Source organism: Vulpes vulpes, chromosome 14, assembly GCF_048418805.1.
Source record: "Vulpes vulpes isolate BD-2025 chromosome 14, VulVul3, whole genome shotgun sequence".
In the NCBI taxonomy this organism is placed as follows: Eukaryota; Metazoa; Chordata; class Mammalia; order Carnivora; family Canidae; genus Vulpes; species Vulpes vulpes.
Window position 1 is genome coordinate 122024285 of NC_132793.1, and position 12615 is coordinate 122036899.

A 12615-nucleotide genomic window follows, 5' to 3' on the forward strand; every position below is an offset into this window, starting at 1 on the left:
TCTCTAATTTTGCTCTTCTTTTTCAAAATTGCTTTAAATAATTTAGGTCTTGCATTTCCATGTAAATTTTATAAATAGTTTGTCAATTTTTCCAAAACTCTAGGTCAGTTTATTATTGAGATTGTGAGTTGTATTAATTTGGGGAAAATTAGTGTGTTAACAATATTTTATTTTCTAGTCCATGAATGTGGTATATTTTTCTGTTTATTTAGATCTTGAATTATCCTCGGCAGTGTTTTTTAGTTTTTCAGTGCAGATCTTACACCTCTTTTGCCAAATTTATTCTTAAGAATACTTTTTGAAACTATTAGAAATGGAGTTTTATTTTTTTTGAATTGTTTGCTTTTGAATATATAAAATCAAATTGGTGTTTATATGATGGTACAAATTCTTGTAACTTCACTAAATTCAAGTGTTAGTTTTAGAAATTATTTTGTACATTCTTAAAGATTTGATTGTGAACATTCAGGTCATCTGCAAATATAACCAGCATTACTGCTTCCTTTCTGATCCTTATGCATCTTTTTCTTCACTGCACTACTGCACTGGATTCAATCCCCAGTATTGTGTTGATTCAAAATTGTAAGACCAAAAATTCTTGCCTTGTTGTTGATCTTAGGGGAAAGTTTTTATACTTAAGCAGCAGGCACAAAACTAGTTTTAGATTCTTTTGCAGATGCCTTTTATCTGATTGAAGAAGTCTCCTATCTCTGATTTTCTGAGACTTTTTTAATCATGAATCAGTGTGACTTTTGTCATATGGTTTTTCTATTGATTTTAATTATTATTAAATATTATTAAATATTAATATTAAATTAATATTATTAAATATTAAATAGTTTTAATTACTATTAAATATTATTTATTTATTAAATAATAAACATTTATTATTTATTATTATTTCTGTTAATATGGTGAATTAAAGAAATCTGGCATTCGTGGGATAAACTCAACTTGATTTGTGATGGTTAATTTTATATATCAACTTGAATGGACTAAGGGATGCCCAGAGATCTGGTAAAACATTATTTTTGTGTGTGTCTGTGAAGGTGTTTCTGGAAGGGATTAACATTTGAACCAATGAACTGAGTAAAGCAGAGGTGATTGAGTGCACATCATCTAATTCATTGAGCCCCTGAATAAAACAAAAGAGAGGAAATCAGTGCTCCTGGTTCTCAAGCTTTTGGACTCAGAGACTTCCACCATCAGGCTCCCCAATTCTCAGGCCTTCATACTCAGATTATATGACAGCTTTCCTGGTTCTCCACCTTGCAGAGGGCAGAGTGCAGGACTTCTCAGCCTCTATAACCATATAAACTAATAACTATAACAAATATCCTGTTGTACATAGCTATATATATCCTATTAGTTCTGTTCCTCTCGAGACCTTTGACTCTTAAATTTGGTCATATATAATATATATTGTATATATTATGGTCATATATAATATATATTGTATATATTATATATATGTATTATATATACATATATAATATATGTATATATTATATATATTAATATAATATATATTGCTTAATTAACTTTGTCAACATTCTGCTAAAAAATTTCGTGTAGGATATTGGTCAATAATTTTATGTCTAATGTTTTTATCAAGTTTTGATATCAGGGTATGCTGGTCTCATCAATCAAGTTTTTGGAAAGAGCTTATCAAAGATTGATGCTCCTCAACCCTATGTTAAGTTTCCTCAACTATTTGATAGAACTCATAAGCAAAATTATATGGTTCTGTAGTTTTCTTTGTTTAAAGATTTTAGATGAAATTTCAACTTCTATAACAGACTTAGGGCTATTCAGATGTTCTATTTTATCTTATGTCAGTTTGGGAAAGATGTTTCTCTTAAGTTTTTTAATTTTTAAAAATTTTAAAAAATATTTTATTTATTTATTCATGAGGAAGGACACAGAGAGAGGCAGAGACATAGGCAGATGCTCAACCACTGAGCCACCCAGGTGCCCCCTTAAGTTTTTTTTAATTGTCAAATTTACTGCAAATTTTTCTTTGGAATATTCCTTTATTCCTTTTACATTTGTAGGCTCTGTACTGGTTATTCCCTCTTTAGTTCCTAAAATTCATAATTTATGCTCCTTCTCTTTTATTCCTGATCAATTTATCAATGATTATACCAATTATAGGAGACTAACAAAATAGAGATGATGCATAATTCAGAATGCTTAGGCTTACTGATGGGCTGAGAACTGACATGGATTGCTTCCCAAAACATTTTTACTAGAGTGTCATATAGTGAAACATTTATTGTATGTAAAATCATATAACTATTTCACTATTTCATGGCACTTTTTCATTTGCCAACCCACAGATAATAATGCATGAGCATATAAGGTATGTGGGGAAAAAAAGTTTCACCAAAAAATATCATTATAACATCAAAGTTAGTCAGTATATCTAGTGGTTAAGAGCAAAGCCTCTGGAAACCAGACTTGTGTCCACATTCTGGCTTCAATGCCTCTAGCTAGGGATTTATTTTCCCAAGCATGTAATGTTGTTAGGTTTAAATAAGATAATACATGTAAAGTATTATGTGCGATTATTGAATCAGTGAGTTAAAAAAAATTAGCTATTATTTCTATCATTACTACTGCGATTACTAACCTGGTCAGACTTAATTGTAGATAATAGAGTTTGGTTTATTTTGTGTGTGTGTGTGTGTGTGTGTGTGTGTGTGTGTGTGTGTGTGTTACTTCTGTTGCATTGTCTCAAGATTTTTACTTCCTGTCCTAAACTTTGTAAAATGCTGCTTAGCATTATTTTACCAGTATTGTGGTCATAAGTTATCTCCAGAGAAAGTTTTGACATCAAATGGAGTGCTGTCCTTGATTGATTGATTTCTGTACCATTTTCATTTACATAGCTCTTTGGGGATAAAAAGATATTGGCCAAGACTTTTTCCATGTGTTCTTGAAAATTATCTAACTAAGTCCAAAAAAGACATTAAAATACAACCCCAAGCAAACAGGAAACTGACTTTTTCTTTTGGGAACTTAGTCAAAAGCCAACTTTTTGTGGTCTATGTGAAGGTTCCTCCCACAAAGTTCAGAAATTCATCTTACATTTTCAATCTCTTATTTTCCTCTTTTTCTAAGCTACCTGCAGAGATACCACTCCTTCTTTTACCTTACAGAAGCTGACTACAGAGAACCCTGTGCAGTTTTTTTTTTTTTATGCTTTCTCCTTATTACAAAACAAAGCTTTTTGGTTTTTTTTTTTTTCTTTTCCTTCTGAGATGAAGACAACCCCCATAGAAATACCAGACAGCCACACTGGCTTCAGGCAACCATAAATAATTTCCCTGTCCACAACCAAATACAAGTACCTGGAACACTGTTTATATAGCCTATTAATCATTTCTTAGTCAAGGGAAACGTGAAGCAATGGGCAAGCCTGGACAGAAGATGCGTCTTTTGTAGAGAGACTCTTTTGGCTTATTATATAACTCCCTATCTTTTATAGCCATCATGTTTTAGGATAAGACTGTTGAGCTATCCTTTGAACTTATGGCAGGTTTTTTACTTTACAAAAGTGACACGGAAGGGCAATTTTATTTGGAGGAAAAAGAGAACTTGACGAGTATGTATGTCTACTTGCTTTCCTCATTGCAAGTCCTCTTTCTGTCTTTAAATATATATTTTGGTACATTTTCATGTGACAGTAACCTGGGTGTGTATATTGTTTTGTGTTCTGTTTTTTACTTGCTACTACTACTTTCTATACACATTTCCGTGTAATGATGTAGAGTGTATATTTGTCATCATTGACCAAGGGGTCACTCTATCATGTTAAGATAACTTAGTGTGCTTAGCTCTTTTGTTATTGAGAATTTGGATTGTTTCTAATTTGCTAGCTCCTCTAATAAATATTGGAGAATTTCACTGTCCTTCCTCCTTTTGGGGTCACTGACCTCCCTTTTGGGGGTCATTTCCATGTATATCATTAACAGTTCTGTATATCATATTAAAGCTTCTTTTGGAGGGGATGATCAGAAGGAAAGCTTTATTCTGAGTTAATTCTTACTAATCAAAGTTTGCTCCAAATATTCAAGTAATGTACTTTTTTATAACCACATTCCATATTTTTTCTACCCATGAGGCATTTTAGAGCCTTAAAGCCAAAACAAGAACTTTGGAGAAACTTATTCAACAAATATTTATTGTGCACTTATTATACATTAGGTATTATGTTAATCTAAGCCCCTCTCTTTATGAATGAGGAAAGCAAGACCAAAAACTCTGGGATGGAAATATGAGTGCTTTGGTCCTTTATTTGAAAATGACTTGTTGCATTTCAAAGGTTTTACCTTCAATTATTAACAATAACTATCCCATTATATTGTAGTAGTGGTCCCAAAAGGTGAAAGAGGACACATCACTGTCTTTTGTTTTGTTTTGCTTTATTTTACAGATGAGATATAAAAAACTTACGGAACTGATCCAAAGTCACACACTTAATTCTTGGTCAAGCATGGATACATATTAGTGACTTCTTTTCCATGATTCTGTCCTCAAGCCTATGTGAATCTTCCAAAATTAAAAAGGTAAGTCAATTCATATATGTAGGAATGTAACTTGCATGTTACTTTTTATACCTGGATTATAAACTCTTAGTCTTCCCAGTACAGGATCCAATCATTTTCAAATATCAGACCATTAAACACATTATTTCCCAATAGATAAGCTGGCAAAAGATATAATTTTAAAAATCATTTAAAAAATATTTACTGGCTAGTTTTCTTCTGCAGACACTCTTCTCAGTGCTAAGAATTCAGCAATGAGCAAAACAGACACAATTCCTGCTTCTGTAGCCAATATATATTGAATTAAAATGTTCAAACTTAGGGGCACCTGGGTGGCTCAGGGGTTGAGTGTCTTTGGCTCAGGTCATGATCCTGAGGGTCCTGGGATTGAGGCCTCATCTGGCTCCCCATGGGGAGCCTGCTTCTCCCTCTGCCTATGTCTCTGCCTCTCTCTCTTCGTGTGTCTCTCATGAATAAATAAATAAAATCTTAAAAATGTTCAACCTTATTAATATTCAAAAGTCTACATAAAGAAAAGCAGTAAGTGTGTCGTTTTTATTACTGTTATATTGAATCAGTTCTTAAAAACTAAAAGAGAAAATTCTCAAGACCTGCAAGTTTGTATGAAACTGATGCTGTCATACAAGTTCCTACAAGAGGAACTGTGATATTAGAATCCCTTTCTGGGAAAGACATTTTGCAATATATAGACAGCCTCTGAAATTACACTTTTTGATTCAGAAGTCTCACTTCTGGAAACTTTTCCATGCACAAAGATGTTCATTTCAGAGTTCTTTATACCAGTTTTGTTTTTTTTAAAGGGAAGTGTAGCAATGAAAATAATGAAGAAAATATATGTAATAATATAAAACACAAGCTTGCAAATATGATATTTACAAACAGTTTGTGTAGAAAAAAAGACTATATAAAATGATATATTTTGTATGATCTAGAAAGACAAATACCAAAATCATAACAAAATTATGGACGGTTTACTTTTCTTCTGTTACATATGTTGGTACTTCTTGATTTTTACAGCAAAGTTTTATTACTTTTATAGTCCGAAGAAAACTTCAGCACTACTGCCCCCCAAATAATGTGTTGGCTACAGATAAATTTGTCTTTGTGGATATACAACCCTGAAAATGCCCATGGGAGGGAAAGAATACCAGAGGACGCATGAGGAATGTGTTTTATTTTTCTCAATTGTCATCTTGTTTTATATTTAACTCTGAATAGCTCCTTTTATCTTCTTTGTCCTGGATGTATGCATCACAGGGTTTCCAAAAGAGAATTTAAAGATTAATGTTAGAATAAAACCTCATCCTCTTGCCTTAGTGACTACATTAGGGCCCACATTTGTTATATATTTGGGGTCTCAAATTCAAGTATATTTGGGCAACTAGGCTCATACCCAGCCAGAGAGGGTGGAAATGAATTCTGGCAAAGGGCTCAAGATAACAGGAGGAAATTTCCCCATTCAGCCTCACCTTACCACAGCTTCTCCATGAATGGCTTGTGGCTTTATCTGCCTTGAACAGTCTGTGCTTGCAAAGGCAAGGTCAGCTCAAGAGTTAAGTTTGGCTGAGCCAGGAGAGTCCTGGGGAGGGATGTAAGAAGCTGTGGGGAAGGAGAGGGCGGCAGTAAGCAGCGAGGGGATTGGGATGCCGACCAGCTGTTCTCAGGGCCTTGAGAGACTTCCGATGACCTGACCCTTCTCTCTTCCAGTCGCTTCGCTTGTCCTGATGCCAGATGCCATGTGGCTGTTAGGATCACTTGTTTAAATAGAATGAAACAGTGGAACAAGTCTCAGCTACTGACAGAACTCTCACCGAGTATCAATTTGTTACTGATCCATGCTAAATCCTTGCAGAAAAAAATCCTCTGTGAGCCACTGGACATTTAATATTGCCTTTCAATTGGAAATATGACTGGAAAAGCCTCGTTTGGAAGGATTTTTTTTAAGGATTTAGATTATATGCGTTTATTTCTTTTATTATTAATGCACATTTATATGTTTGTGTGTGTGCATTATGTAGCAATTATATTTAGAACAAAATATGCTATATGCTCTGTCATGTTCTGTTGTGTTGTGTTATGCTGAATAAGACCTTTAAGGTGAAGCTAATTCAGAATGCCCAAGCATTTTCCAAAAGACAATATTTAATTTAATTCAACTCAGGACCCTGATGATGTACAAAAGCTCTGGGCCTTGCATCACGTAAGTTCTATTGAAATGCTTGTGTTCCGTTGAAAATGAACTAGAGGGATCCCTGGGTGGCTCAGTGGTTTAGCGCCTGCCTTCGGCCCAGGGTGTGATCCTGGAGTCCCGGGATTGAGTCCCACATCGGGCTCCCTGCATGGAGCCTGCTTCTCCCTCTGCCTATGTCTCTGCGTGTCTCTCTCTCTCTCTATCTGTGTGTGTGTCTCATGAATAAATACAAAAAAAAGAAGAAAGAAGAAAGAAGAAAGAAAGAAAGAAAGAAAGAAAGAAAGAAAGAAAGAAAGAAAAGAAAGAAAGAAGGAAAGAAAGAAAGAAAATGAACTAGAAAGAGGGTCAGGGAGCCATGGGGCACTGTGCAAAAACTCTGGACTGGCCAACCCACTGCAGAGTTTGAGGAAGACAGTTACTCTCCACCTCTGAGACTGTTTCTGTATCTGGAAGATGAGAGCATTGAATGAGGAGAACTCAAAGTCCCCATCCAGCAATCTGACACAGAGCTGACGTGTTGAGTTCCCAGGAATCCAGCCATATCCGTGCTATTTACCAAAGAAAGGAGCTTGGGGACTCAAACTCCACTCTGCCTCCATTCTGGGCCTCTAAGCATGTCCTGTGATTACGGAAGTGTGTGTGTCCATGACTCCAGGCAAATACACATGTTCCCAGGGCTAAGAATAGCCAGACATGGGGAAGTGACAGCAACCAGAGAGAAAGAGATGGTTGTGGGTGTTGTAGGCAGGGCCCAAGATCCTGGAAGAAAAACATAGCCCTGAGGAAGCATTCCTGAGCAGGGCTATTCCCTCCCTGGAACCAGAGCTAGAAGAGCCTGCCCGGGACAGCCCCCAACTCGGTCACCCATGAGCAAGAATCACTGTCATCTGGGGTCACTTAAAGCAATCAATCCCTTTTCTCATCCACACTGTGAAGCTAGGTATATAGAGCTGCCTCCGGGGTTCAGAGGTGACCCAGAAACTCCAGTGACAAAAACCATGTCGTCTTACAAGGGCTCTTACAATCGAGTTATTCCTTTGCTTAACCAGCTCTTACTGGCCATCTTTCTATTGCCAGGAAGCTGTTGGGGATGGAAGCATGAAGAAGCCACAGTCCCTGCCCTGGGGGATAGGCACACCCAGTAGCAAGAGCCTTACGAATAACCATAAACTGCTTCTCAATTCTATAAAGTGTACAGCATCAGAGACACAGTCATATGGTACCTACAATGGTGTTTCCCAGTCAATGGCTCGCCTCCTGATAATTGCCTTTCAGTCTGAAGTCCACTCTCCCCTTCTGTGTTATGCAGTGCCGCAGCCCGGTCCCTGCAAACTGCATTTCTGCTCAGCTAGCCGGCCCCAAGCAAGGTCCGGCCAACAGGAGGGATGGGAGTGGGGGCGGGGGCAGGTGGAAGGAGGAGGAGAGTTGCTCTTTCCTGTCTGCTCCCTGGTCCTGGGTGTGTCACCCCACCCAAGGCAGTTCCTTCCTATCACAGAGGCTGACTCTGGTTTGCACTTTCCAAACACTTAGAACCCACTTTATGGTGTCATCCTCAAAGACACCACCACCGGGCTTCTCAGAGTCTGGGCCCCAGATTCCTCTGAGCTGAGGGATGCCAGCGCCAGCGAGCAGCATCCATTCTGCAGAGGCCCAAGTCTCTGTTCCATGGGGCCCATTCTCTCAATTTCTAAGATTTGCAAATAATTACCACCTCTTCCCTTTGTTTCCTCGGCCTGGAGTAGGAGCTGCTTCTTACAGTTGCTACCTCTGCGCTACCTGAAGAGTTAGTTCCCCTTTTACCCTTCTGGCTACCTAGTGAACAGCTTCTAAGAAGGGGGTCTGCGGTCTGTCTTCTGGTAAGATCCCAACTGAGAAGGCTCCCTGGCTAACCAGAGAGAGACTCTAGACTAGCAGAAAATGGAATGAGCTTTGAAGTCAGCCAGCCCTGGATTTGAATTCTGGCTCTTGTCATCTGTAGCTGCCTAATTTCTTCCAATCTTGTTTGCTCATAAGAAAGATGGGGTTTCCAGCTGTTGTGAGGGCAGCTTCAGCACTCGGCACAAAAGCCCTGCTCAGTGGGTAGCAGCCAACATGATTACAAGATTGTTCCCTTCTGAGGCCAAAGCCTGGGTCTTGTATATCTTATCATTCCCAGCAGGGTGTATCATAAATCCATTTCTGTGATATCTACTTAATAGGAATCTGTTGCAAAGCGAGGGGGTGAGCAGGAGAAGTGCTGAAGATAATTATGGTTCCATAGAGTAATTAACTTTTACCTTCTCCAGTACGAAACCCATTGTGGTGGTCAGATCTGATCTTGAAGTCGTGGTCAGAACATTTTTTAAGTCGTTATTTTAACACAAGCAGCAATGCGTCTACCTGGAGGATGAAACAAGGAAATCCAGGTCATTCCTTCTCCTACCAGCCTGGCGAACCTCCCGAGGCTGGATGACAGTATGTGGGAATGTACCACGTCTTCAGAAAGAAGCCAAGTTTGGTAGGCGAGGGACACATCTGTGGCTCAGCTATCCAACAGACACGAGTTTTATTTTTTGTGCCATGGCACACCTCATGAAGGGAAAAGATCTCCCCTGCTCTTACACATTTGGCGACATCTCTTCTGAGTGCTGAACTCGGGACTCTCATGTAAACCCTGAAAATGAGCAAGGTCCCAAGTGTCCTAGGCCTTCACAAGTCTGTGCGGATAAAAGTCATTCGACACAGAGGGGAGAACAAAGCATCTGTTCTTTGCAGCCCAACGGAGAGCTAGGCATCCACTCTGGGTAACGGCTATGGACACAGGAGGAGGAGGAAGAAGTCAGCCCTGCTCTCTGGTTTCCTATTTGGGGTCGTGTCAGGCTGGGCCTGATAAAGGTATTTGGGTCTGCGTCTCGAAGGTGTGCAGTCCGGCCCCAAACTGTCCCAGTCCGAAAGACCTGAATGGGAAAGTGGAGGAACTCAGTGCCTTCCAGAACATTTCCTCCCCACCGAAGCCTAAAACTTCCACAGGGGAAAACACAGCTCCATGAGATCCTAAGCCTATCATTTCTGAAACAAACCGCGACTCCTCCAGCTAACCAAGGAGACGGGTCTGAGAGAGGCAGGGCCTGCTATCATCTTGAGATGGCTTTCCTAGCCCCGAAGTAGCTGTTTGTTTCTTTGTGGAAGGGCGGTGACTTCTAGACACAGGAAAACAGACAAGCAGTTTGCAGGTGGAGCTAGAGAACAAACCATTCTGTTTTCAGAAAGACTTTACCCGTCTCCATACCTGCTTGTTTCCCCCCCCCCAACCCCCCCGTGCCACGTCCTCCCTGGAGCCTTTCTCTGAACAGGCTCCCCTCTTCTGGACCAGGGAAGGGCTTCTGCTGAGCATCCCCATGAACACTGTGCTGCTCTCCTGTAGACACATCGCATGGGGGTGGGGGGAGTGGGGCAGAAGGGAAGAGGTGAAGAGACAGAGAAGGAAAAAGGGAGAGAAGGAAAGAGGAAAAAGAGAGAGAGAGAGGTGGGGGGGGTGCTGGTGGTGGCAAAATCATTCAGAAACAAAAGTGCCACCAGGCTATGTGAGAACCAGCCTTTTGTAGAGATCAATCCTACCACGCAGACTAAGATTATCTTTTCTCTGGTTAATCATCCCCCAGATTGAAGGTGAAGTGCCTGAATTATCTGCAGAAAGCACCTGGGGGAATAAATCTTGGTACACACGGAGGAGGAAAGGCTTTGAAGGTCTGGAACACTCAGCAGGTTGGGTGTGTCGGTCACCTTTGCTATGCTAATTAGGTGCAAGCTAGAGGTTTCTCCCTTGGACTCAGGGCCTCAGGGCCGGTGGTGATTTCCTAGGAGCCCAGGCAGAGGGGGGCCCTCATTCAGGGAGCCAGGGCCAAGGTGCGAGGTGGCAGTGGGGGGGGGGCGGGCTCCAGGCACCAGCCTGGGTCCCTGCCAAGTACCTCCGGGCGAGGGGGTGGAGATGGAGCGGCTGGAGGATGAATGGGCCTCAGGCACATTCAAGGACGCCTGGTGGAAGGCCCGGCAAGGCCCCACTCCTGTGTGTCCTTCCAATCGAGCCTGCGGGTCCACGTCGTCTGTGCTGTCCCAGCGCGGGCAGTCCCTTGGCCGGCCCTTGTTATCTCAGGACGCTAAATCTGTGCTTCTACGCCCAGCCATTTCGTTACCTTGTGGTTTCTTTTTCTCCTTGGTTTCTCAGCCACACTTGTTTTGAAAAAAATGTTAACTCTTTCTCATCCAAACTGAGGCACGAAGGGGATGCCTACATCTTAGCTGGGAAGAAGAAAAAGGAAGAGAGTATTAACGGCCCAGGTGTGATGAATGGACAATCCGATTTCTTTATTCTCTGTCCAGGATGGGGTTGGGGTGCTGGTCATACAGGTTTAGGAGCCAGCTAGTTGGTGGGTCCCCATTCTTCCTTCGTTGATAGCTGTGTGACCTTAGGCAAGTGAACCTCTCGGAGCCTCGAGTTCCTCCTCTATAAAATGACACACCCGACTCGCAGGATTGTATGATAATAAGGATCAAATACGAGGATTGTGGCAGATGCTGCTCCACACGTACCTAAATACCTATTTTCTCTTTCTTCTCTAGCAATGGATTTTTACCAGGGCACATAGCAGCCTGGAATAAAGATCTCGAAGTAGTACATCGCTCAGTAGCCCTGGAGCCAGCTGCTCCATTTGACTGAGTTCTCACCAATGAGTTACACGTGGCAAGGTCATGGGCAATTTCTAGGGCAGGTCCTCCAATTGGAAACGAAATGCCTTCTTGCCCTCTTCTTTTTCCTGCTGGTTAGAATGTGGAAGTGATGGCTAGAGCTCAAGCAGCCCTCTTGGCACCAAGAGGCAGCACACTAAAGATGTGGCAAAGGAAGAAGAAAGACCCGTACTCCTGTGAAGTTTGAGAGAACCACTCTATGCGGCCCTTAAGCCGCCTACCTCTGGATTCGTTACAAGAGAAAGGAATGGACTAACTTTTGAATGAGTTCAATTTGGAGGGAGTTTTCAGTTACTCGTGATTAAATTTGAATCCAATGAAGTCCGCACAGCACACAGAGTATTTAGCATAGGGTAGGTAACAGCTTCTCATTTTTCTGCTTTTAAGGAAATACTATCAGAGATCTCAAAGGTGCAGACATAAAGCAGAAGGACCAAAAGGACCAAAGAAGGAATATCGGCGCACCCCTTCCGGCCTTGGTGCCACTCTGGGGCTCTGTGAGTGGGACAAGAAATACGGCCTTCTCTAGGCAGAGGCTACAGGCCACCAGGGCAAGAGGGTCACCTAGCCTCCTGGCCTTGATTTATTCTCCCCACTAAGCCTCTCTTGCAAGCAGCAATAGGGTCTGAAGAAGAGGAAAAAGGGACAAAATAACCCTCAAGAATCACACAAACTTTGAAAGTTAGTAGACCTGGGTTTGGCTCCTGGCTTCTCCTCCGCTAGCCGTGTGACTTTGGGCTAGTTATGGGCTCTCTGAACCCCAAGGTCCCCACATTAAAATGGAACATGGGATAACTCTGGCCCCGCAGGGCTGTTGTAAGACCCAAACAAGAAAATGTCCATCAAGGTCTGAACAAAGTGCCTGACCCATTGTAAATATTTGGTAAATGCTTAGAAATGACACCTGAACTTCATCTTTTAGCATTTCCAGCCCTAGCCCCGGGGCTCCCTCCACACCTTTTTGCTCCCTGGGCCCAGCAGGGACTGTCTCTTCCCAGTGCTGTGCCTTTGCTCACGAGGTCTCTACATAGAGACCCACCACTTCCATCTGTCTCTCCCTATATTTCGCAACTTTTCAGGGCAGCTCCAGGTCCTCCGACTTCCTGCCTGGGTGAGCTCTCTGCCTCC

At 41.3% G+C, this 12615-nt stretch overlaps 1 long non-coding RNA gene across 1 annotated transcript; it reads right to left on the reverse strand.

The window, feature by feature from the left end:
* Window positions 1–4410: 4410 nt before the first annotated feature.
* LOC140595515 (uncharacterized) lies at window positions 4411–11040 on the reverse strand. Its single transcript, XR_011997206.1, has 2 exons — window positions 10710–11040; window positions 4411–9141 (listed from the first exon to the last, which is right to left on the reverse strand). It is a non-coding gene; the product is annotated as an uncharacterized lncRNA (long non-coding RNA).
* Window positions 11041–12615: the final 1575 nt, after the last annotated feature.